Source organism: Papio anubis, chromosome 8 (genome assembly GCF_008728515.1).
Source record: "Papio anubis isolate 15944 chromosome 8, Panubis1.0, whole genome shotgun sequence".
Lineage (NCBI taxonomy): Eukaryota > Metazoa > Chordata > Mammalia > Primates > Cercopithecidae > Papio > Papio anubis.
In genome coordinates this window covers 26,835,761-26,860,704 of record NC_044983.1, presented here as the reverse complement: position 1 = coordinate 26,860,704, position 24,944 = coordinate 26,835,761, and the positions used below count along the sequence as shown (strand labels likewise).

General features: G+C 44.6%; 1 protein-coding gene across 2 annotated transcripts in view; it reads right to left on the bottom strand.

Moving 5' to 3' along the window:
- EXTL3 (exostosin like glycosyltransferase 3) overlaps positions 1-24,708 on the bottom strand; it is a 132,715-nt gene extending 108,007 nt beyond the window's left edge. For both annotated transcript variants that reach the window (XM_021942179.2, XM_009212774.2), the window contains exon 1: positions 24,636-24,708. The gene's annotated coding sequence lies outside the window, so the exon portion shown is untranslated. The remainder of the gene's footprint in view (positions 1-24,635) is intronic.
- Positions 24,709-24,944: the final 236 nt, after the last annotated feature.

Below are 24,944 nucleotides of genomic sequence, written 5' to 3'. Positions count from 1 at the left end.
AGTATAGTATTTAGACTGTACAATATTAGCCCAGAAATAGATAACCAGATCAATCAACCAAAGGGGCCCAAAACAAACTCCTACCTGTATGGAAACTCAGCATCAGAATGACATAAGAAACCAGTAGGGAAAGAATCGAGAAATAATCAGTAAAGAATAAATACAGGAAAGGTGCTGGACCAATCCATTATCCAATATCCATACAACACTGTGCAGTGTACAGGAGGCGTCAACTCTTGGATTTCTTCACCTTAGCCTGGTAGCATGACCAGCATCAAAGGACCTCCACTGATGGTCTCCCCTACCACCCCCCAGCCCCAACCCATCTAGTGCCCCCTCAAGGCTGCACCCTGACTTCTCCTTCTAATTGAGACCTCTTTTTCACACGCTGAGGAGAGTCACCTGCAATTCCTGATTGATTCAAAGAAACATTCTAAGCAGAGCTGTCATTTTTGCCTTCTCCAATCATTTCCTGCAGAGATAATTAAATATTTTAATACAAAATGAGGAAAACTCAAATTTATTTCCCCGGCAGCTTCTGCTGCTTAGAAAAAAGTGTTGGCAAGAATGTCAGAAAAGCACCATCAGCAAAAATGACAGCCTCACACAGACACTGGAAGCGAGACTCCCAACGTGCAGGGATCAGGCGTGAGCTTTAGAGACAGACAGCCTGGGTTTGAATACCATCTTCTCCACTGGCTTGTCTCCTGAACTTAACATAACCTCTCTGATGCTCAGCTGCCATACCGTCAGATGACAACAGGAATCTCTGCCTCACAGAGTTAATGAGAAAATGAGATTATGTATGAGTGATTATGCAGGCAATCACTCCACACAGTGGCTGTCACATAGAAAGAACTAAATTGGGGCCTGTAATCCCAACACTTTGGGAGGCCGAGGTGGGTGGATCACCTGAGGTCAGGAGTTCGAGACTAGCCTGGCCAACATGGTGAAATCCCGTCTCTACTAAAAATACAAAAAATTTGCTGGGCATGGTGGCAGGCACCTATAATTTCAGCTACTAGGGAGGCAGAAGGAGGAGAATGGCTTGAACCTGGGAAGAGGAGCTTGTAGCCAGCCAAGATCGTGCCATTGCACTCTAGCCTGGCCGATAAGAGCAAAACTCCGTCTCAAAAAAACAAGAACTAAATTAATAGGAATGCTTATTAGCAACAGCCATGGATTAGAATACAGTTTATTTCTAATCTGCTTGAATTTGTAAGACTCACAAGAACAGAGATTTTTGTCTGTTTTGTTCACTGAAGTAACCAAGTGCCTAGAACACGGCCCATAGTAAGATTCACTTAGTGTATACTGAATGAATGGGACTTAAAGCTCAGTACTTGGCACTTAGCTGTAATTTTTTGAGAACTTACTATGATGCATTTTGTATCTCATTTAATCCTTGCAACAATTATGCATTCATACTATTCATTTTATAAAGGAGGAAATGGCAGCCCAGAGAAATTAACTAACTTCCCCCAAGCTCACAGAGTTAAATAGCAAAGCCGGCATGTGAACCCAGCCTGTCAATATTCAGATATCTGTTGAATTAATGAATAAGTAATGACTCAGATTTAACTTGACAATTTAGTGAATGTGCATAGTAGTTACACTGGAAGTTACAAGGTAACCTGAAAGGTTACCCTGGCTGGCCAAGATGGATCATGTTTCATTCCAGGAGGGGAGTCCCCGGAGACTTTTAATACATCTGCTAGGGTAGTAATGAGAAAGGCATTCTCCACATTTCACAGAGAGTTGCTGGACAAGAAGCGGAAAAGTAAATATGCCAAGGTTGTAAAGAGAATTAGTATGTCAACCATAAACAAAATCCAAGTCCCCTGTTCTCTTCTCACAAGGCTCTAACTTAACATAGCTATGGACTCGGAACCCACTGCAGCTGGGGGAAAAGCATTATCAATGCAAGAAAGTAAAAGAAATGTGTTCCTTTTCACAAGACCTCAACTATTAACAGTTATTTATTTGTAATTGAGTACTTCTGAGGAAAAAGAGCTATATACAATAATTACATTAACAGAAGCTCTGGTGGCTGAAGCAGTTTTTAATTTAAGAATAATTTTAGGCTGAGCACAGTGGCTCAGGCCTATAATCCCAACACCTTGGGAAGCCAAGGCAGTAGATCACTTGAGCCCAGGAGTTCAAGACCGGACTGGGCAACATGGCAAAACCCATCTCTACCAAACATGCAAAAATTAGCCCAGTGTGGGCTGTGGTCCCAGCTACTCAGGAGGCTGAGGTGGGAGGATCTCTGGAGCCTGAGAAGTTGAGGCTGCAGTGAGCCATGATCACAACACCAAACTCTAGCCTGGGTGACAGAGAAAGACCTTGTCTCAATCAATCAATCAATAAGAGAATAACTTAAAAAAAAAAAAAAGTCCAGATGCAGTGGCTCATTCTTGTAATCCTAGCACTTCAGGAGGCCAAAGTGGGTAGATGGCTTGGGCCCAGGAGTTTGAGACCAGCCTGGGAAATATAGCAAGACCCCATTTCTTAAGAAAAAAAAAAAACAGAGTAACTTTAGAAAGCCTTAGTTTATGGTAAGACTACAAGTGGTTCTAATAAAAAATAAAGGTTTATTGTAGAAAAGTTTAAAACACAGATAAGCAAAAAAAATTTATTTTCATCACCAGTATATATTCTTTGTGACCATTCTCCTAGTCATTGTTGTACATTTGTCTTTTACAAAAATAGGATGACACTGTACATTATAGCTCATGTTTTCCAATTAATAAATCATAAATATCTGTATCCATATATATGTATGTGTGTGTGTGTGTGTATATATATATATATAATTTTTAACAGAGGAATTCCACTGTATTTATGTATTAAATCCCCATGGTTGAAAATTTGTTTCTAATTCTTCTCCATTACAAACAAGGCTGAGATGAACATGTTAGACCTAAATGTTTTTGCACGAGTTTTAATTATTTCCATAAGATAGATTTCAAGAAGTAGACTTGCTGGGTCAAAGGGTTGCATTTGGAATTTTTAAATTAAAGCACAAACATCTGTTTTAAATATATCTTAAACTTGTCTTTCATTTCATGTTAGTTTCTTTTTTTAGTGTCAAGTACCACGACAAACACAGTGCAGGCCCCCAGTAGAGACTGGCTGAGCAGTTCCTTCTATTATTTCCTTTCTCACTCCCCTTTTCAGAAGAAACAATGTGCCCCAAATTAAGAAGAAATGAAAGGAGGAGAAAAGATGAAAACAATACGATAATGTTAACCCAAAATGAGAAAGACTAGTTGGCCTGACCAATAGCTAGGGAAATAAAACTCCATCACCAGAGGCGTATACAGAACATTGCATCAGGCACCATGGTAAGATCTAAGAGATATGAAATCCATAGGTCCAGTAATAGCCCTTGAGAAGCTTCAAATTCATTTCAAAAGCAAAATTATAATAAATGAAGATTCAGAAGCATAGAACAAGCCACATACATGCAGTAAGAGAGTAGGTTTTTCTATTAACTGAAATAACCAGTTGAAGCAAGGAATCATAACAAAAAGATACATTGAACATTTTATTTTACTTTTAAAATTTATTTTTTAGAGACAGGATCTTGCTCTGTCCATCATAGCTCACTGCAGCCTTGCACTCCTGGGCTCAAGCAATCCTCCCACCTCGAGCTTCCAAAGTGCTGAGATTACAGGTGTGAGTCACTGTGCCTGGATAATTTTTAAAATTTTTGTAGAGGTGGGGTCTCACTCTCTTGACCAGGCTGGTCTCAAACTCCTGGCCTCTAGTGATCCTCCTGTCTTGGCCTCCCAAAGTGCTGGGATTACAGGTGAGAGCCACTGCACTGGGCCAAACATTTTTTTTTAAATTAACAGTTGAGACTGTACTTCAGAGATTCTATGTCCAAGCATACGCCCAGAGTAATGTTCATAGCAGCACTGATTCACTAGCAAAAAAAAGAAAAACTTGAAACGTCCTAAATGTCCGATAGTAAAACTGATAAGTAAATTGTGATCTCTTTATATAACAGAGTACTACTCTAAATAAAGGAATCACACCCATCTTTAATGAATCAATCTCAAAAACATAATATTGAGCAAAAAAAAAGGCTCATAAGTATACAAATAGTATAATTTAATTTATCTAAACGTCAAACTAAAGAAAAAAAAATCAAACTGTAAATATGTTTTAAAAACATATGGCTTAGGCTGGGCACAATGATTCATGCCTGTAATCCAAGCATTTTGGGAGGCCGAGGCAAAGGATCACTTTATCCTAGGAGTTTGAGACCAGCCTGGGCAACATAGTGAGACCTCATTTCTACAAAACTTTAAAAATTAGCTAGGTGTGGTGGTGCCCACCTGTGGTCCCAGCCACTTGAGAGGCTCAGATGGGAAGATCACTTAAGCCTGGGAGGTTGAACCTACAGTGAGCCATGATTGTGACACTGTACTCCAGCTTGGGTGACAAGGCAAGACTCTGTATCGTAAAACAAAAAACCCACATTGTTAAGAAATACAAAGGCATGTACTAAAAGAAAGCAGGAGAATGATAGGTTCAAAATTCAGGATAGTGGTTATTTCTTAGGGGGAAGAAAGGGAGTAGAATGGGCCAATGCGGGCCTCTAAGACAAGCCATCATGTTCTTAAAATGGTTGGTGAGTACACAGGATTCACCGTGGTATTATTTCTTTTTTTTTTTTTTCTTTGAGATGGAGTCTGGCTGTGTCACCCAGGCTGGAGTGAAGTGGCTCAATCTCGGCTCACTGCAACCTACACCTCCCAGGTTCAAGCAATTCTCCTGCCTCAGCCTCCTGAGTAGCTGGAATTACAGACACCCACCACTACACCTAGCTAATTTTTGTCTTTTTAGTGAAGATGGGGTTTCACCATGTTGGCCAGGATGGTCTCAAACTCCTGCCCTCAAGTGATCCATCCACCTCGGCCTCCCAAAGTGCTGGGATTACAGGCGTGAACCACCACACCTGGCCCAACGTAGTATTGTTTCTATACCCTACACCTGTATTGCACATTTTCTTTTGCATCTACTCAATATTTATATAAAAGTCATTTTAAAAGTAGTTTCTACACGTTAAATTTAAAATTAAAAAGTCTGTAACTATATATCCCAAAAGTCAATTTTTTGCATGTCAATTTTTAAAATAAAATTTCAACGTTAAAAAAAAGTTAATGGTAAAAAAAAATTAACACTTGAAGAACAGTTATGTGCAATCTGTGGCCAAGAAATTTCCTTTTGGAATAGGTCCATTCACTGGAGTTTCATAATATATTGGTCAATCGGTTCTACTGTTGGTTTTCTTAAAACATTTCTTTTGTAATGCTAGGGTCTTGCTCTGTCTCCCAGACTGGAGTGCAGTGGCACAATCAGAGCTCACTGCAGCCTCGAACTCCTGGGCTCATGAAATCCTCCCACCTCAGCCTCCCAAAGTGCTGGGATTACAGGTATGAGCTACCACAACTAGCCCTTTTTTTTTTTTTTTTTTTTTTTTTTTTGAGACAGTGTTTCTGTCACCCAGACTGGAGTGTAGTGGTGCAATCTTGGCTCACTGTAGCCTTTACCTCCTGGGCTCAAGTGATTCTCCTGCCTCAGCTTCCCAAGCGGCTGGGACCACAGGTGCATGTCCCCATGCCCCTGCTAATTTTGTATTTTTTTATAGAGATGGGGTTTCACAATGTTGCCCAGGCTGGTTTCGAACTCCTGGACTCAAAAATCTGCCCACCTAGGCCTCCCAAAGTGTTAGAATTTACAGGCATGAACCACTGTGCCTGGCCTAAATTTTTAATTAAAAATAAAAAAAAAAAAGTTATGGCCAGGTGCCATGGCTCACACCTGTAATCCCAGCACTTTGGGAGGCCACGGGGGTCGGCGGGGTGATCACTTGAGGTTAGGAGTTTGAGACCAGCCTGGCCAACATGGTGAAACCCTATCTCTACTAAAAATACAAAAATTAGGCTTGGTGGCACACGTCTGTAATCCCAGCTACTCTGGAGGCTGAGGCAGGAGAATCACTTTAGCTCGGGAGGTGGAGGTTGAAGTGAACTGAGATTGTGCCACTGCACTCCAGCCTGGAGGAAAGAGTGAGACTCCGTCTTAAAAAAAAATAAATTAACTAAATACTTTTCCCCAATATTTGTTTTTTTAATCCATACCCAATTCTAAAATAATTATTTTTCGACTGTTACTCTTGCTTGGTCTTTTCCAAACCTTAACTTACAGAAACAACTTTCTTTTCAAGCTCATATTTCGTAATGGACTGTTCCATTGCCCCTGTGAAGTTAACAGTGTGTCCTGTAGATTTCACAGAAGCAATGGGGAACAGTTAATACAAAGAGTTAAACCAAAGTCTGTTACTTCTTTTACACAATATAAGCATTCCCCAGATCATCAAATCCAGATGGCATCTACTCAGTCACTATCCTTGTGAGGTGAAACTGAAGGAGAACTGAAAGCAGTGTGTAACATCTGGCTCTGTCTGAGCAATGTGTTAGATATTAACCCAACCTGTGAGCACAGAACCTTAGAGGATACCCAGGCATCTACAGACCTGGCAGTGATTTTCCTCCTGAAAATCTATTGAGATGTACAGGATCCAAAAGTACATTTTAAAAAGTAAAACATGAGGCTATAAGCAATAAGATTCCTTTGTATCAATACAAAAAAAAAAAAATCATACTACACTAGTCTGTTAAAAGTGCTAGTGACAGCCAGGTGCAGTGGCTCATGCCTATAATCCCAGCACTTTGGGAGACTGAGACAGGAGGATCATGTGAGCCCAGGAGTTTGAGATCAGCCTGGGTAACATATTGAGACCCCCATCTCCACAAAAATAAAAAAATTAGCCGGGTGTAGTGGCACATGCCTGTGGTCCCATCTACTCGGGAGGCTGAGGCAGGAGAACTGCTTGAGACCAGAAGGTCGAAGCTGCAGTGAGCTATGATCGCACCACTGCACTCCAGCCTGGGCAACAAAGCAAGACCTTGTCTCAAAAAAATAATAAATTAAAAATACATTAAAATGCTGATAAAAGTGTTAATACCATGGTGAAGCCCTGGACTGAAAGTTGGGGGCTCTGAGTTTGAGTTTATGGATCAAATTATGCAACCATAAATAGCTCTGTGGTTTCTGCAAGTTACGGAGACCCTCTGAGCCTTCCCTTCCTAAGCTGTCAAATGAAGTGAATTAGTGCTAGATTTTACTACGATCTTTTCAATTCTCAAACGTTACCGTTTGTTAAGGGGGAACGATAAGCATATAAATAAAGAGAAAGAGTAGATATTATATTTTTAGATTTTTCCAGTTTATGGAATCAATCTAAATTCTAAAATCTAGAAGAGAACTGGAAAACCACTAACACAATTGCATCTCATTTTATGGTACAAGTCAACAAATACATATTGAGTTCTATTCTGTAATATTGGGGGTATTTCATAAAGCAAAGCAAATATCTGCCCTCGTGATCCTTAGAGTCTGCAGAGGGGTATGGATTTTTTTTTCTTTTTTTGAGACAGAGTCTCACTCTGTTGCTCAGGCTGGAGCGCAGTGGCGTGATCTCAGCTCACTGCAACCTCTGTCTCCTGGGTTCAAGTGATTCTCCTGCTTCAACTTCCCGAGTAGCTGGGATTACAAGCACGTACCACCACACTTGGCTAATTGTATTTTTAGTAGGGACAGGGTTTTGCCATGTTGGCTGGGCTGGTCTAGAACTCCTGGCTTCAAGTGATCTGCCCACCTTGGTCTCCCAAAGTGCTGGGATTACAGGCATGAGCCACCGCGCCCAACCCAAAAGTATGGATGATTTAAAAGCAATTACAAGAAAGGGTGATAAGTACTAAGATGGAAAAAGTAGAATGTTCTAACAGGAAGAGTATATACACACTGCAGTATGAAAGGCTGTCCTCGGTGAAGTTATGTCTAACTATGACCCAAAAATCAGCTGTCAGGAGGGACTCAGGAGGGGAACAGTCCAGGTGGAGGGAGTAGGATGGAGAGAGAACTGGGAAGGAGTGGCTCATCTGGCATCAGAAGCCAAATCACAGGGACCAAGAGGGGAAGTATAAAGAGGTAGGCGGGCAGGGGCAGGCAGGAGCCGCAGCAGGCAGCGCCTTACAGAAAACATAACAGGGAGTTTTGCTTTCAGCTTCCTGCTAATGGGGACTTTGTATATTGAAGGGATGGGACCAGATTAATGTTTTCAAAAGATGGTCCCAGCTGTGATGGGAAGAGTGGAGTGCAAAGCAGCAGGAGCTGAGGCAGGAAACCCCCCGGTGGTCAGACAGGGATGGAGACAAAGGACAGTGACCTGAATTAGATTATTGGCAGCAGGGATGCAGAGAGATTGAGAACCTGGGACTGGACTTGGTGTCTAAGCCAATGTTGGGAAAGAGGAGTCAAAAATGATTCCTGGTCAGGCGCGGCGGCTCACACCTGTAATCCCAGGACTTTGGGAGGCCGAGGCAGGCGGATCACAATGTCAGGAGTTCGAGACAAGCCAGGCCAACATGGTGAAACCCTGTCTCTACTAAAAATACAAAAATTAGCCAGGTGTGGTGGTGGGTGCCTGTAATCCCAGCTACTTGGGAGGCTGAAGCAGGAGAATTGCATGAACTCGGGAGGCAGAGGTTGCGGTGAGCCAAGATCACGCCATTGCACTCCAGCCTGGGTGACAAAGTGAGGCTCCATCTCCAAAAAAAAAAAAAAAACAAAAAATTATTCCTAGCCAGGCTCAGTGGCTCACACCTGTAATCCCAGTGCTTTGGGAGGTTGAGGTGGGTGGATCAACTGAGGTCAGGAGTTCAAGACCAACCTGGCCAACACAGTGAGACCCCGTCTGTACCAAAAATACAAAATTAGCCAGGCGTGGTGGCACATGCCTGTAATCCCAGCTACTCAGGAGGCTGAAGCAGGAGAATCGCTTGAACCTGGGAGGCAGAGGTTGCAGTGAGCTGAGATTGCACCATTGCACTCCAGCCTGGGTGATAAGAGCAAAACTCCATCTCAAAAAACAAAACAAAACAAAACAAAACAAAAAAGAATCCTAGACTTCCAGCTTAAGAAATTGGGTAGAAGATTGTCTTGTGTTTGCTAAGAGGACTGGGTCTCAGTCTGGAGATGCTGGCAGGCATTTTGCCATCACTTGGAGAGAGGCTGCCTGAGAGTGAAGCAAACAGAGGAAAACAAACCAAGAGACAGGCAGAGGGAGGCTGAGCATGACGACCTTACTTTATGTCTCTGGACCAGATATCACAGATCTACCTCTGGATTTTCAGATGCGTGAAACAATGCATTTCCTTTGTCATAGGTTTCGTTTGTAGTGGTGTTTTAGTTGGTTGAGTTTATGGAGCTAATTGTACAACCATAAATAACTCCATAAACTCAACTATCCCTTTGGTTGGCTGTTACAACCAACAAAGCAAAACACCACTACCAACAAAACCATGAGTTTGGGTTCTGTCACTTGGAACCAAAAGATTTCCAAGAAGATGGGTACAGGGAGAGTAGGGGGCCCGGGGCAGAACTGCCATCGAAGAAGAGATCCAGGAAGATGAGACCAAGAACAAACAGCACGAGGAAAAGGAAGAAAGAAAGTGGGAGAGGACAGGGCCAGCAGAAGAGAATTTCTCAAAGACACGTGCTTTCGGGAGATAAGTTAGATAAGGACTAAGACACATACATTGGGTTTAGCAGCAGGAAAGTGGTTGTGACTTTTGCGAGGATGGTTTCAGTGCAGCCAGGGGAACAGATGCCAGAGTGAAGGCAGCTGGGGAGCCGAAGAGGAAGGAGGTCCCTGGAGAGAAACAATTCTAAGCCAAGAAGCTGGGCTGTGAAGGGGCGGGTTGCTGGAGGAAGACAGACTTTGACGGATGAGATGGGACAAGGTGTAAAGGCCAAGAAGGATGCAGGAGAGGTGATCATCAATGAGAGAGACCCTAAAGGAGGGAGAAGGCCTAGAGCACAGGCCAATCCACAGATTGATTGATTTTTCTTTTTTTTTTTTTTTTTTAGAGATGGGGTCTTGCTATGTTGCCCAGGCTAGTCTCAAACTCCTGGGCTCAAGTGATCCTCCCACCTTAGTCTCCTGAGTAGCTGGGATTATAGACACAGGCCACTACCATGCTGATTCAATCAACAGATTTAAAGGTTGGCCCTAATCAAAGGAGTGATACTTCTTCAGCTGGAATGAGATAGAAAGAGAGAAAAACTTGCTCAGATGCACCTGGACGGCAGCAGGAACTGACTGTCTCTCCTATCTCCATAAAGTAGCCGGCTGGCTCTTTGCCGGGAGTGATGGGAACCTGGGAGGTTTAAGGGGAATGGGGGTGTTTGAAAATCTGCTGTGGAGAACAGGAGAGAGAGAAAGCTGGCTAGAAAATAGACTAAGCTAGGAGAGTCCCGTTGATCATAGAAACTGCTCCCATTTTACCAGAACCTGATGAGAAAGAATGGAATCTAGAAGTTTGATTACAATAAAACGACTGATTTATAAAAGGTTTCTTTTATAAGGGATTACAGGCACACGCCACCATGCCCAGCTAATTTTTGTATTTTTAGTAGAGACAGGGTTTCACCATGTTGGCCAGGCTGGTCTCGAACTCCTGACCTCAGGTGATCCACCCATCTCAGCCTCCCAAAGTGCTGGGGTTATAGGCATAAGCCACCATGCGCCAACCTGCTATAACACTAAGTTTTCTGCAGAGTAAACGGGCAAGCTCATGGAGATCTGCCACCCTAGGAACTCACAACAGGCCCAAAGTGGCCGAAAGGATTCCTAGGCTAGAGTGAGAGTATGAAAAAACCAACTCAAACTGTTCTTATAAGATAAAGGTCTTGAGAGCTCAGTGATCACCCAGCTGAGGTCAAAATTATAGACAACCATTCTCTTAAGGGCAGATATTGCCCTTGGAGAGAGCAGATAACAAGAGGCTATTAGTTAAGATCCTTCCAGCCCCAAATCCTTCCTTGTCTTGTGACAAGATTCTGTTGAGAGTGATAAGAGCTCATGTGTACTTGAAAGATCTTATCTCCTGGCCAAGTTAGACATTTGCTTTTTTTTTTTTTTTTTTTGGAAATGGAGTCTCGCTCTGTTGCCCAGGCTAGAGGGCAGTGGTGCGATCTCGGCTCACTGCAACCTCTGCCTCCTGGGTTCAGGCGATTCTCCTGCCTCAGCCACCCAAGTAGCTGGGACTACAGGTACGCACCACCACACCCAGCTAATTTTTTTGTATTTTAGTAGAGACGGGGTTTCACTGTGTTGCCCAGGGTGGTCTTGAATTCCTGACCTCAGGTGATCTACCTGCCTCAGCCTCCCAAAGTGCTAGGATTACAGGTGTGAGCCACCGCGCTAGGCCAACATTTGCATTTTTCAAATTCTATCCTCTGCCAGGGGCAGTGACTCACGCCTGTAATGCCAGCACTTTGAGAGACTAAGGCAGGCAGATTGCTTGAGCTCAGGAGTTCAAAACCAGTCTGGCCAACATGGCAAAACCCCATCTCTATTGAAAAGAAAAGAAAAGAGAAAAGAAAATTCTATCCTTATATTTTATCATCAACAAAGTTGTTGCACAACATTGTCTCAGCCCCTCCTGAAATGTCTTCTCTGAATTGCAATGTAGTCTTGTGCTATAAGTCCTTGGAGAGGTATTACATGAATATTGTTTGATTAGTGTGTGTGTGTGTGTGTGTGTGTGTGTGTGTGTGTTTGGAGTCGGGGGTCTCACCATGTTGCCCAGGCTGGTCTCGAACTCCTGGCCTCAAGTGATCCTCCCACCTTAGCCTCCTGAAGAGCTGTGACTACAGGTGCACATCACTGAACCCAGATAATTTTTTTTTTTTTTTTAGAGACCAGTCTTGCTATGTTGCCCAGGCTGGTCTCAAACTCCTTGGCTCAGGTGATCATGCCTCAGCCTCCTGAGTAGCTGGGACTACAAGTGCGTGCCACCATTCCTTGCTTAGTGCTTTCTGTCTTTTACAGTTAAGGGTATTTCCTACTGAATGATTCAATATCCTTCACATAAGGGAAAAGAAAAAAGCCCAGCCAGGAATATTGCCACCCTAGGCCTTCCTTGCTTGAGTTTCCATTTATCACCATCATCTCTTATTAAGGAATTTCTAGTTCTTGAGTGAGAAAGTTCATTCCTCCCAGTCCTTCAGAGGACTCTGATCCTCATTTTCAGCCTTCACACACTCCAGGTTACCATGGTCCAGGAGCCGTGTAGGGTGCTAAGCTTATAATGTCATCCCTAATGGGAAAGAATCCATGGACAGTGGACATCGCCCATGCAGAGTGATAGGTGGTAGGATAGGAGGTAGAGTGTGGCAAAAAGGCAGATGTCAGCCAGGCGCGGTGGCTCATCCCTGTAATCTCAGCCCTTTGGGAGGCCAAAGCGAGCAGATCACTTGAGGTCAGGAATTCAAGACCAGCTTAGCCAACATGGCAAAACCTGTCTATACTAAAAATACAGAAAATTAGCTGAGTATGGCGGTGCCTGCCTGTAATCCCAGCTACTACAGAGGCTGAGGCAGGAGAATCACTTAAACCCAGGGGGTGGAGGTTGCAGTGAGCTGAGATTGCACCACTGCACCCCACCCTGGGCAACACAGTGAGACTCCATCTCGAAAAAAAAAAAAGAAAAAAGAAAAAAGCAGATGTGGTCATCTCTTTCCGGATGGGCAGAAAGAGCCAGGGAGGGCCTCCTGGAGGAGGAGGTGGCACTTCAGCAGAATCTTGAAGGCTGAGGATTCCGCCAGGCTGGGAAGGTGTGGAGGGGTAGGAAACAGAGGGACCAGCAGAGAATAAAACAGCATGAAGGGTGCAGCAGACTTCTTCCTGGGTGCTGCGAGCTGCAGGGCCTGGGCAGAGCCAGGGTATAGGGAGTGATCAGGAGGGGAGTCCCGACAAGGAAGTGACAGGGGCCAGGCAGACACAGCATGGCTTAAGAACAATGAAGAACTTCGGACTCTCTCCTGGCCCAGATGTGAATAGATCATTTCTCCTCCTTGGTTTAGCTTCAACGAGAATTTTAAAAGAGAATTTTTGCTAAAATACAAAGGGAAAAGCAAACAAATGCGAAAGCATAGAAACAAAAAGCTCAGAGATCCCAGATTTCTCAGCCTGCTCCACTAAGTTCTGGCCCTAGATGGGCTTGGCCCCAGCCCTGTTTCTCTCCTCAACCCGGCCCATGTGCATGCGGGACTGCCCAGCACAGGCCCTGTCCATGGGTCTCAACAAGGGGGCAGATGGGATTTCTGCTCCTACCGGATTCCATGTCTGAAAAGTCACCCTTGGGCGATCTTGCTTACAGAGGTCGGCTGAGTTTCTGTTCTGTAGCTGCCCCTCGAAGTCTTGTTCTAAATCAGGGATCAGCAAACGTTTCCTGTCAAGGGCCACATAGTAAACATGTAGGGCTTTGCAGGCCATTCGTATCTCTGTCACAACCACTGAAGATTAATGCAGCACTGATGGCTTTAGACGGCATGTAACATCTTTAGACAGCATGTAAACAAAAGGGCATGAATGTGTTCTAAGGAAACCCTATAAACACTGAAATTTGGCCAGGCGCGTTGGCTCAAGCCTGTAATCCCAGCACTTTGGGAGGTCGGCGACGGCGGATCATGAGGTCATCAGGAGATCGAGACCATCCTGGCTAATATGGTGAACTCGCCTACTAAAGAACAATAGGGTCCAGTCGGTGAGGGTGGCGGGCGCCAGGGGAAGTCCCAGCTGCCACCGGGAGGCCGCAGGAGAATGGGTTAGGTCTCCGAGTAGCGAGCTGCAGTGAGCCGAGATCCGCCATACTGCACCACAGCCTGGGCTTATTAGAAATAGACTCATTAAAAAAAAAAATTTAAATTTAAATTTATATCATTTTCATATGTCATAAATTTTTTTTTTGAGACAGAGTTTCATTCTGTCACTCAGGCGGGACTGCAGTGGGGCAATCTCAACTCACTGCAACCTCTGCCTCCTGGGTTCACGTGATTCTCGTGCTTCAGCCTGCCAAGTAGCTGGGACTACAGGCGCCCACCATCACACCCGGTTAATTTTTGTATTTTTAGTAGAGAAGGCCAGGCTGGTCTCAAACTCCTGGACTCAAGTGATCTGCCCACCTCAGCCTCCCAACGTGAGATTACAGGAGTGAGCCACCACACCTGGCCTGATTTGTTTTTTTATTTTTATTATTTTTTTTGCAGACAAGGTCTCCCTCTGTTGCCCAGGCTGGAGTGCAGTGGTGCAGTCATGGCACACTGCAGCCTCAAACTCACAGGCTCCAGTGATCCTCCAGCCTCAGCCTCCTGAGTAGATGTGAATACAGGTGTGCGCCAACACACCTGCCTAATTTTTAAATATTTTGTAGAGATGGGGTCTTGCTATGTTACCCAGGCTTGTCTTGAAATCCTGGCCTCAAGTGATCCTCCTGCCTCGGCCTCTCAAAGCACTGGGATTGCAAGTGTTAGCCATCGTACCCGGCCTCTATTTTAATTTTTTTCCTCAACCACTTAAAAATTTATACACCATTCTTAGCTCATGGACTACAAAAACAGACAATGGGCCAGATTTAATATTTTTATTATTTATTAATTTGAAACAAATGATACCAATATATACCATCTGCTGAGCATCCTCTAGTTGCCAGGTAGTATGTACCATAGAGACTTGCTATTAAGAATAAATGTGGCTGGGCGTGGTGGTTCATGCCTGTAATCAGAGCACTTTGGGAGGCCGAGGCAGGCAGATCACCTGAGGTCAGGAGTTCAAGACCAGCCTGGCCAACATGGTGAAACCCAATCTCTACTAAAAAATACAAAAATCAGCTGGGCGTGGTAGTACACCTGTAAATCCCAGCTACTTGGAAGGCTGAGGCAGAAGAATCGCTTCCACCCAGGAAACAGAGGTTGTGGTGAGCCAAGATCGTACTGCTGCACTCCAGCCTTGGCAACAGAGCAAGACTCCATCTCAAAAAAAAAAAAAAGAAGAAGAAATGAAATAATGCAGTTAAAGCACTTAGCAGAGGGCCTGCACTAAGGTCTCAATCATTGTTAGCACTCATTATTATTACTATTACTATTGTTTATATACCTTATCTTTAATTGGCAAAACAACTAGAAATATGAGATAACTCTTTTTTTTTTTTTTGAAATGGAGTTTCACTCTTGTTGCCCAGATTGGAGTGCAATGGCATGAACTCGGCTCATTGCAACCTCTGTCTCCCGGGTTCAAGCGATTCTCCTGCCTCAGCCTCCCAAGTAGCTGCGATTACGGTGCCCAGCTAATTTTTGTATTTTTATTAGAGATGGGGTTTCACCATGTTGGTCAGGCTGGTCTTGAACTCCTGACCGCAGGTGATCCACCTGCCTCAGCCTCCCAAAGTGCTGTGATTACAGGCGTGACCCACCATGCCCAGCCCAAGATAACTTTTTTTGGTGCGGCACGGGGAGCGGGGGCAGGACGGAGTCTCACTCTGTCGTCAGGCCAGAGTGCAGTGGCTCGATCTCAGCTCACTGCAACCTCTGCCTCTCAAGTTCAAGAGATTCTCCTGCCTCAGCCTCCCTAGAAGCTGGGACTACAGGCGTGCACCACCACACCCAGCTAATTTTTATATTTTTAGTAGAGATGGGGTTTCACCATGTAGGGCAGGATGGTCTCGATCTCTTGACCTTGCGAACCACCTATCTCGGCCTCCCAAAGTGCTGGGATTACAGGCGTGAGTCACCATGCCTGGCCCAAGATAACTCTTAATATCCCATTGAGGATCAGAAAATTAAGTAATTTGTGAAACTACCAACTAGTAGACCTAGGATTTGAACCTGATAAACCTGACTTCAAAGTCTATGCCTTTTCCATGACATCACCCTACCTCCTGTTTAGTTTATCTGAACTATATTCCCTGGTTGGTTGCTAATCCCTGGCCTTCCCATCAGCAGTAGGCATTATCATCCCCAGAGCCTACTATCTTGTGTCAGGATTAGCACAGGACTTATTCTATTCTTGTTTTAACACTTCAACGCCTGTTGGACCACTTAGCTCTTATTTCATGCCAAGGGATCCTCTGCCCTGTAGCACAGAGAAAATAACTGAGCTCAGAACACTGAGAACTTTTCCAATCCTCTCACTTCTCCAGGTTCTTCTGATGACTCATCGCCAGGTAACTTCCTGAAAGTGACTCTCCCAGAATCCTAGCACACCAGGATTCTAACAGTAAACCACTTTACACGTCAGTGATAACTCCAGAGAGCTTCCACCAAAGGTAAGAGGAGTGCCGTGGTATAAAAACCATCAGAGCTGTCCATAAAATGTTACTGATGGTACTGTTCACAGCTTCAAAATTATATTCAAGGGAGTCCACGTGATAAATCCTTCCTTGATTTAGCTCCAAAAAAAAAAAAAAAAAGTCCTCTCTAAAGTTGAATCTGTGTACTTTCTCTTACTAGAATAAGAAAATGATGTCACCCAACCTGTTTCCTTTTCTGTCGTGGCTTCTAAGAGACTTAAAGCCAAATTCTCTGCCAAAATGTCTCATCTCAGGTGTCCCATGAGATTTATTTCTGCTTCATTGCTTTGATCATTTTTATGTTTTATAATTTTAAAAACAGCTAGTATCTACTGTGTCTCCTATATGCCTGGCCCCATGCCATTCCTGACATGCCTTCCTTCTTTCTGCACACATTTCCTGATAGACCTTCTTTCTTTCCTGTATGCATTTCCAGCAAAGTTCTTTGACACCTCACCCACTTGTCTATCTACGTGTCTGTCTTCCTCCGCCCCAGTTATAAGCCTCTCAAGGGACAGGCACCATGTCTTACCCATCCTTACCTGTTCTGCTCCTAACACAGTATTGCCACTAATGTAGCACTCAGTGAAAATGCTGAATGAAAACACTAATGGATTTCTAATTCTCCCAACACTCTGTAAAGTTGTTGTTATCTGCATTTTACAGATAAGGAAACATAACATTCTGGTAGGTTAGGTAATTTTTCCAAGGTTCCAGAGTTTGATAAGTGGTTTCAAAGCTGGTCATTGTTTTACTAAACCACCCTAGTGCCTCATTTTTAAAGTTGTTTTATCGTGTAGTCTACAACTCAACTCTCCTGGAAGCAAGCAGGTACAAATAGTGGGTTAATGTATTAGTACTGCTAATAAAGACATACGCAAGACTGGGTAATTTATAAAGAAAAAGAGGTTTAATGGACTCACAGTTCCACATGGCTGGGGAGGTCTTATAATCACAGCAGAAGGCGGAGGAGCAAAGGCACATCTTACATGGTGGCAGGCAAGAGTGTGTGTGCAGGAGAACTCCCCTTTATAAAACCATCAGATCTCAAGAGACTTATTCACTATCATGAGAACAGCACGGGAAAAACCTGCCCCCATGTATCAATTACCTCCCATCAGGTCCCTCCCAAGACACATGGAGATTATGGGAGCTACAATTCAAGATGAGATTTGGGTGAGGACATAGCGAAACCGTATCAGTTAAAAAAGAAAAAGAGGCTCTATCTACCTTTATGCATCATTGTGACGAGTCAGTCTGGCTTTATCCTTAGAGGCCACAAGATTGAGATGTCATCCCAGGAAAATTGTGGTTCTTCCAGATTGCACTCTCTTCCACATCTCTCTCTCTCTCTTTGCATCTCTGCTTATCTCTGAATATCTCTCCTTTTAGTCTGTCTTTTGAGTTTTCTGCTGCATGTATCACTCTGAACATCCATGCAGGCATTTAGACCTCCAGGCAATCCCCATACCTGGTCTCTGCGGGAGCAAGTTACACTAACAGGATTCCACTTCTGCATGTTACAGCCCCTAGACACACGTCTGAAATGGAATCCTGTAGCTCTGGGTGGCTTCCTTGACGGAACTGAAACTCTGTCTGGCATCTGGTACTGCCCACCTTCATCTCATATCATCCACCCTCCAACTCTACCTATTCCCGAGTGGCCCCATCCAGGACTCAACGAAAGCTTATGTAAAAGGAGTTTATGTCCAAGGGCAACTGGCAGAACATCTAGAATAAAGATGGCAGATGGTTGTTACTAGATAGAAAAACTAGAAATTGGAAAAGATATTTGACACGTTGTCAGCCCTCAAATATTTGATAATGAACGAATGAATGAACGAACGAACTCTAACATCACCACTTTTCCACCTTGATACCTAGACAGCCAGCAACCAAACACCAAATTCTGAGCACCCAAATCTCTTCAGCCATGGTAGTCCTATGAATATGCTGTAGCAAGACTGATGGAGATGGAAAACTCGGTTTGTTTTCTGCTTGAAAAGCAAGCCAGAGCACAGCTTTGTCAGTCAGCCCAGAGATTCCTTCTCAGTACCAGGCACTGGTTGTCTTTCAGGGGGAATGGGAGGGTGGGGGTGGGGGAGGGTGGACAGGTTTTGGCTTCACATCCTCCCTTTGCTTGAAGTTGCTCAGTGACCCTAGGCAGTCACTGGATAACTCGGGCCTTACTGTTCTCATCTGTAAAAAGAGGAAGTTGAACTAAATGCCATCTCTGCCACCTTTCAGCTTCTCATTCTGTGATTTGTCCTCCAGGAATCCAGCCAGCATTCTTTCCTTGGGCTGTGATCTATGAGATGCCCATTTTAATCTTCCCAATTGCATTTCCTAGTCTTCCTTATCACAAATCTGTCAAGAGTTGGAGATCAGCCTGGCCAACACCGTGAAACCCTATCTCTACAAAAAATACAAAACTGAGCCAGGCATGACGGTGTACACCTGCAATCCCAGCTACTCGGGAGGCTGAGGCAGGAGAATTGCTTGAACCTGGGAGGCAGAGGTTGTACTGAGCAGAGATTGTGCCACTACACTCCAGCCTGGGCAACAGAGTGAGACTCTGTCTCAAAAAACAAACAAACAAAAAACAAGTTTGTCACAAGCTCCTAGATCTTGAAAATCTGATCATAACGTGACGTTCCATGGAAATTTTTACGTGTGTGGTAAAATAGACTGAACATAAAATTGGCCATTTTCACCATTTTTTATTTTATTTAAGAGACGAGGTCTCACTTTGTTGCCCAGGCTGGAGCAGTGGTGCAATGATAGCTCACTGCAGCCTCAACCTTGGCTCAAGTGATCCTCCTGCCTCAGCCTCCTGAGTCACTGGGATTACAGGCGTGAGGCCACCCTGCCCAGCTATCTTAACTATCTTCTTTTTATTTTTTGAGATGGAGTCTCACCCAGTTGCCCAGGCTGGAGTGCAGTGGTGCGATCTCGCTTCACTGCAACCTCTGCCTCCTGGGTTCGAGCAATTCTCCTGCCTCAGTCTCCCGAGTAGCTGGGATTAGAGGAGCGTGCCACCACACCCAGATTATTTTTGTGTTTTTAGTAGAGACAGGGTTTCATCACATTGGCCGGGCTGGTCTTGAATTCCTGACCTCAGGTGATCCACCAGTCTCAGCCTCCCAAAGTGCTGGGATTACAAGTGTTGAGTCAACGTGCTCAGCCTATCTTAACCATTTTTAAGTGCAATGGTCTATGACATTACGTATGTTCACATTGTTGCATAACCATCACCATCATCCTTCTCTAGAACTTTTTCATCTTCCCAGGCTGAAACTTTGCACCCGTTAAACACTAACTCCCCACTCCTCCTCTCCCCAGCTTCTGGCAACCCCCATGCTTTCTGTCTCTATGAACTTGACTGCTTTAGGGATCTCATACAAGTAGAATCATATAGTATCTGTCCTTTTGTGACTGGCTTATTTCACTTAGCATGATGTCCTTAAGGTTCATCCATGTTACACCATGTCTCAGAGCTTCTTTTTTAAGGCTGAATAATATTCCACTGTTTGTATTGACAGGTCTTGTTTATCCATTCATCTGTCCATGGACACTGAGGCAGCAGCCACCTTTTGGCTATTGTAAAGAACTTTGCTAGGCACATGGATGTACAAATATCTATTCAAATCCCTGCTTACAATTCTTTTGGGTTTAAATCCAGAAGTGGCATTGCTGATCATATAATTCTATGTTTCATTTTTTCCAGAACTTCTATACTAGCTCACTGCAGCCTCTACCTCCTCAGCTCGAGAGATCCTCCCGGCTCAGCCCCAACTAGTAGCTGGGACAACAGATGCACACACAACCATGCCAGGCTAATTTTTGTATTTTTTGTAGAGACGAGTTTTGCCATGTTGCCCAGTCTTAAGTGATCTGCCTGCCTCAGCCTCCCAAAGTGCTGGGATTAGTCATGAGCCACCGTGCCCAGCCTCAAGGGGAATTTTGTTTTATTTTTTTTTAATTTTTAATTTTTTTGAGATGGAGTCTCGCTCTGTCACCCAGAATGGAGCGCTCTTGGCTCACTGCAAGCTCCACCTCCCGGGTTCACACCATTCTCCTACCTCAGCCTCCCAAGTAACTGGGACTAGAGGCGCCCACCACCATGCCCGGGTAATTTTTTGTATTTTTAGTGGAGACAGGGTTTCACGGTGTTAGCCAGGATGGTCTCGATCTCCTGACCTCATGATCCGCCTGCCTCAGCCTCCCAAAGTGCTGGAATTACAAGCGTGAACCACCGCACTAGGCCAGAGGACTTTTAAATGCATAAACAGCACTGCTTGAGAAGCCAGACACTGCGGTCTCACTCCCATGCTGGCGCCTGAGGTGTGGGTTTACCTGGAAGGGTTGTCCCACCTCCGTCTTCAGAGGCAAGGACCCACCTGCTGTTCAGAATGAGCCCTGTATGAAAGACCGCACCTGGGGCTGATTGTGCCTCTGCCCTCACTGGTGCCTTAGTACACACTTCTGGGAAATGGGCTAATAATGCTCAGTTCATAGGGTTTTTGTAAGAGTCAGGGATAGTGAACACAAAACACCTAAGTAAACACTTGTAGAATGAGCCTATTAATCTACCCTACAAAAACCAAAGGGTGGTTATAAAAACCAAATGAAATCATGTCTAAGAAAGCTGATAATGTCTAAGAATGAATGACCATTTGGTCACACATTCCACCAATGCTGCACCCTCATCATTTCTTTCCTAATCACCGTTGCAGCCTCTTAACGGCTCTTCCTGCCTTCTATCCTCCTAAGTCCATTCTTCAGTGAACTCTCAGAGTAAGCTGCTTAAAGCAGATCTGATCCTGTTATTCTCCCACCAAAGTTTCCAGTGGCTCCCCCTGCCTTTACAAGACTTTTTATGGTGTGACCCCTTCCTCTTTCTTTAGTCTTATTCTGTATCTTTCTGGGCCTCATATTTTGGTACTTTATCTCCATCATTTAAAAACTTTTTTTAATTTAATTTTTTTTTTTTTTAGACAGGGTCTCACTGTGTTGCCCAGATCGTAGTACAATTGTGCAATCTCTCAGCTCACTGTAACCTCCACCTCCCAGGTTCAAGCGATCCTCACACCTCAGCCTCCCAAGTAGCTGAGACAATAGGAGTACACCACCTCACCTGGCTAATATTTTTTTTTTTTTTTTTTTGAGAAATGTGGTCTCACTATATTGCCCAAGCTGGTCTCAAACTCCTGGGTTCAAGCAATCCTCCCACCTTGGCCTCCCAAAGTGCTGGGATTATAGGCATGAGCCACCGTGCCTGGCCTTTACCTCCATGATTTTCTTAATGTTTGTCCCCTCTACCTGGAGCACTCTCCTCCCACTTCTGGCTAAAACTTAGTCATCCTTTAATAATAATTTCAGCCATTGATTTTTTCAGAGGTCCAATAGCACTACGAGCAGACATCTATCATCATACCATGTACATACTATAATTATCTCTGGGTTGATTTCCCCAACTAGATCAGCCTCTTAAAGTCACATGTTAAACTATTCATCTTCATATTCCTAATCCTAGAACTGTGCTAGGGTGTTTATTGAACAAATACATGAATAGGAATAGAGTGATGTTTTTATTATTGGAAACCTGGATAGTTCATGTATGAGTGACTCTCTCCTTCAGAATAACTGCTTCTATAGCCTCACATTACATGACTATTATTTAAAAATTAGTATCATTAGACAATAAAGAACTTTTTTTTTAAATTGGCACCACAAAGGGGGAAGCCACAGAGGAAATGCTCTGAGTTCCTCTCTGTTGTTCTTTCTCTGTTCCTTTCTCCCTTCAAAATAAATGATGTGTTTTAACACAGAGCTACTCATGTCTTTGTGGTTCTTCTGAGAGATGCTTCTGTTTCATCAGTGTCTAAGAAATACACTGGCCCCTACTTCTGAGGTCTTGATGACACAGCCTCCATTAATAGATCCTATGTACAGTGTTTTCACTAGGAGTGAGCTAAAGCTATGAGTCCAGTCTTGCACTTAGTAGGTAAATAATCCTCAGAAAAAATGAGTAATTGATGAGTCAGTCACCTGTTTATGTTAACTCCTCTAAGTGCCAGTCTGTAACTACAGGTCCGTTTTTAAAGTTTACCTCCTTTAGAAGCAAAAACTATGCCAGTTGTGCCCTTTTGGAAGCATACGGGCATTGGAATTTTGTAAAAAACAGTGGATCATTTTTTAAATTAACCTAACATGTGTATTTACAGTTGATGTTGGAGACCCTTGATCTGCTTATTTTTTTAGTAAGCCCTGAATTTGTATTTAAATTTCTTGATCTGAGTGTCAGTGTCTTTCCATAGGAATCACTTGAGGCTATGGGTTTACCGATGTTCGCAAACCACTGTGCAAAGTTATTGTCTGAATTTAAGATGTCTTTAAACTTCTTTTTAAGCTTCAAATGGTGCCTTCTAGTCCTTATGGTATTAGTGACTATTAATAACTAGATTTTGGTTTTATCTTTTGGGTTTACTGTCGCTCCAGGGAAGTCAAAATGGTAATCACTAACATATATTAATTTTTTCTTGTTTTTAATCTTTTAAAGATTTGTTTCTTTTTACTCACAAATACACAATGATTTTTATTTTTTGAGACAGGGTCTCACTCTGTCACCCAGGCTGGATGGAGTGCAGTGGAGTGGTCTCAGTTCACTGCAACCTCTGCCTCCCAGGTTCAAGTGATCCTCCCACCTCAGCCTACCAAGTAGCTGGGACCACAGGTGCTCACTACCATGCCAGCTAACTTTTTCATTTTTTGTAGACATGAGGTTTCTCCATGTTGCCCAGGATGGTCTTGAACTCTTGAGCTCAAGCAATCCTCCCACCTCGGCCTCCCAATGTTCTAGGATTACAGGTGAGAGCCACCACGCTCGGCCTCACAACACTTTTAAATGAATATTAATGTGAGATGTGGAATATTGTATATAATAGGCAATTCATAATTTCACATTTTGAAAAAGAACTGATAATTCCAGAGCAAAGTTAAGGACCAGCAGGAATTTCTGCTTAACAAAATATTTAGAATCCCAACAACCTGAGACTTACCTCCTTTTCCTGGGGATAGGTAAGGTGAGAACAATTTGAAAGAATTTTCTTCAGTTCTGGGGATGGGGAGAATTTTCTTACTTTTTATTATCTCAAGTCAACAGGTATGAACGTCTAGCAAAAAAGGAATCTGAGTTCATTGCTAGCATTTTAGACTTGGAATGAACAATAAATGTAATTTTAATAGTTCAACCTTCTCAGAGGCAGAAATGTTTTAAAACCAAGCTTGCCTGATTTCCCATCTGCTTCCTTTTATGATCAGCAAATTCGTTAAGGAGGATCGTGTTTACCTGATGAATACCTTTCAGTTTTCCTAATTATAACCTTTATTACTAAACACCTAAAGGAGTTAACAAGTAAAATCAACCAATTCGTATTTATGGGAATGAAAATATAGGGTGAAGGTTTGAAATAAAAACATACCTTTAAAAACATGAATTATGCTACATGGGGGATAAGGATCAAAAGACACACGTGCTTTGCCAAACCTTGAAAAGTAGGCAAAGATGGGGTCACCTTAGACTTTCAGCCTGGAGCCTTCAGGGCAGGACATTCTTACCAAGGGGTGAGACTGAACGGATGGAGCCTTGCAGGGTGACCCAGAAACAGGCTGAGGACAGACACCAACAAAATGCAGCATTCCTAGCGCCCCCTATTCCCAGGCTTCCAATCTGCCAAACTTAACTTTTGAAAAGCTCCAATTGTGGGATACCAAATTAAAGTTAGCTGTGCTGAGGGGCTCGCGGGTACAGCTGGCTTTGGGGTCCGCATTCTGTGGTGTCCTCTGGGGTAGGTATGTTTGGGGCTGCAGGGACGGGAGGGCACCCACGGCACGGGCTTACCCACGGGGAGGGCGCCTCCTGACAGCGCGCGAGGCGGGAGGGTGGCAGATGCCGCTTACCCCGTACCCGAGGCAGCAGGGGTTGGGACCCCCGGCCACAGTGTGATACGGACCCCTGCTGACAGCCACACTCTCCCAGCTCTCACACATTCCCGCCTCTGCAGAAACCCAGCCCAGCCCAGCCCACCCCGGAGTTCACGTCCACACTCGAGGCAGGAGGCATGCACCGCGAGCTTGCAATCGCCCGCCCCAGACACCCAGAGCAGGCGCCCCACGTCCGGCCCGCGGACAGGACGACGGGGCCAGACAAAGAGTTTTAAAATCGATTCCCCGGGCAAAGCCCGGGCTACGGCGAGAAGTGCGAAGCCGTCTCTAAATTTTAGCAGCTCGCCGCTTCTCCCATTAGCACGACGCAGAAAAGACTTCCCACTCCCGAAAGGGAAGATCCCGAAGAGCCCCTACCTCGCTGCAGCGCCAGGTCCCGCGCTCTCCAGCGGCTGCCACTGCGGCGGGCAACAGGGCCAGTGGCCTGGCCCCGCCCTCTCCACAGTACCGCCCCCTGAGGCCCCGCCCCCGGCGCTCGGCAGTCCCGGCCCTGCCGGCTCCCGGTCCCACCCACCGCCCCCCGGCGGCTCTCGGGCCCGCCCCCGACCGAATGCCCCGCCCACCGCCCCCTCGGCCGCTCCCGGCCCCGCCCCCTAACGTCCCGACCACCGCCTCCGCGTAGGCTCCCGGCCCTTTCCTCGGAGGACCCGCCCCCGCCGGCTCGCG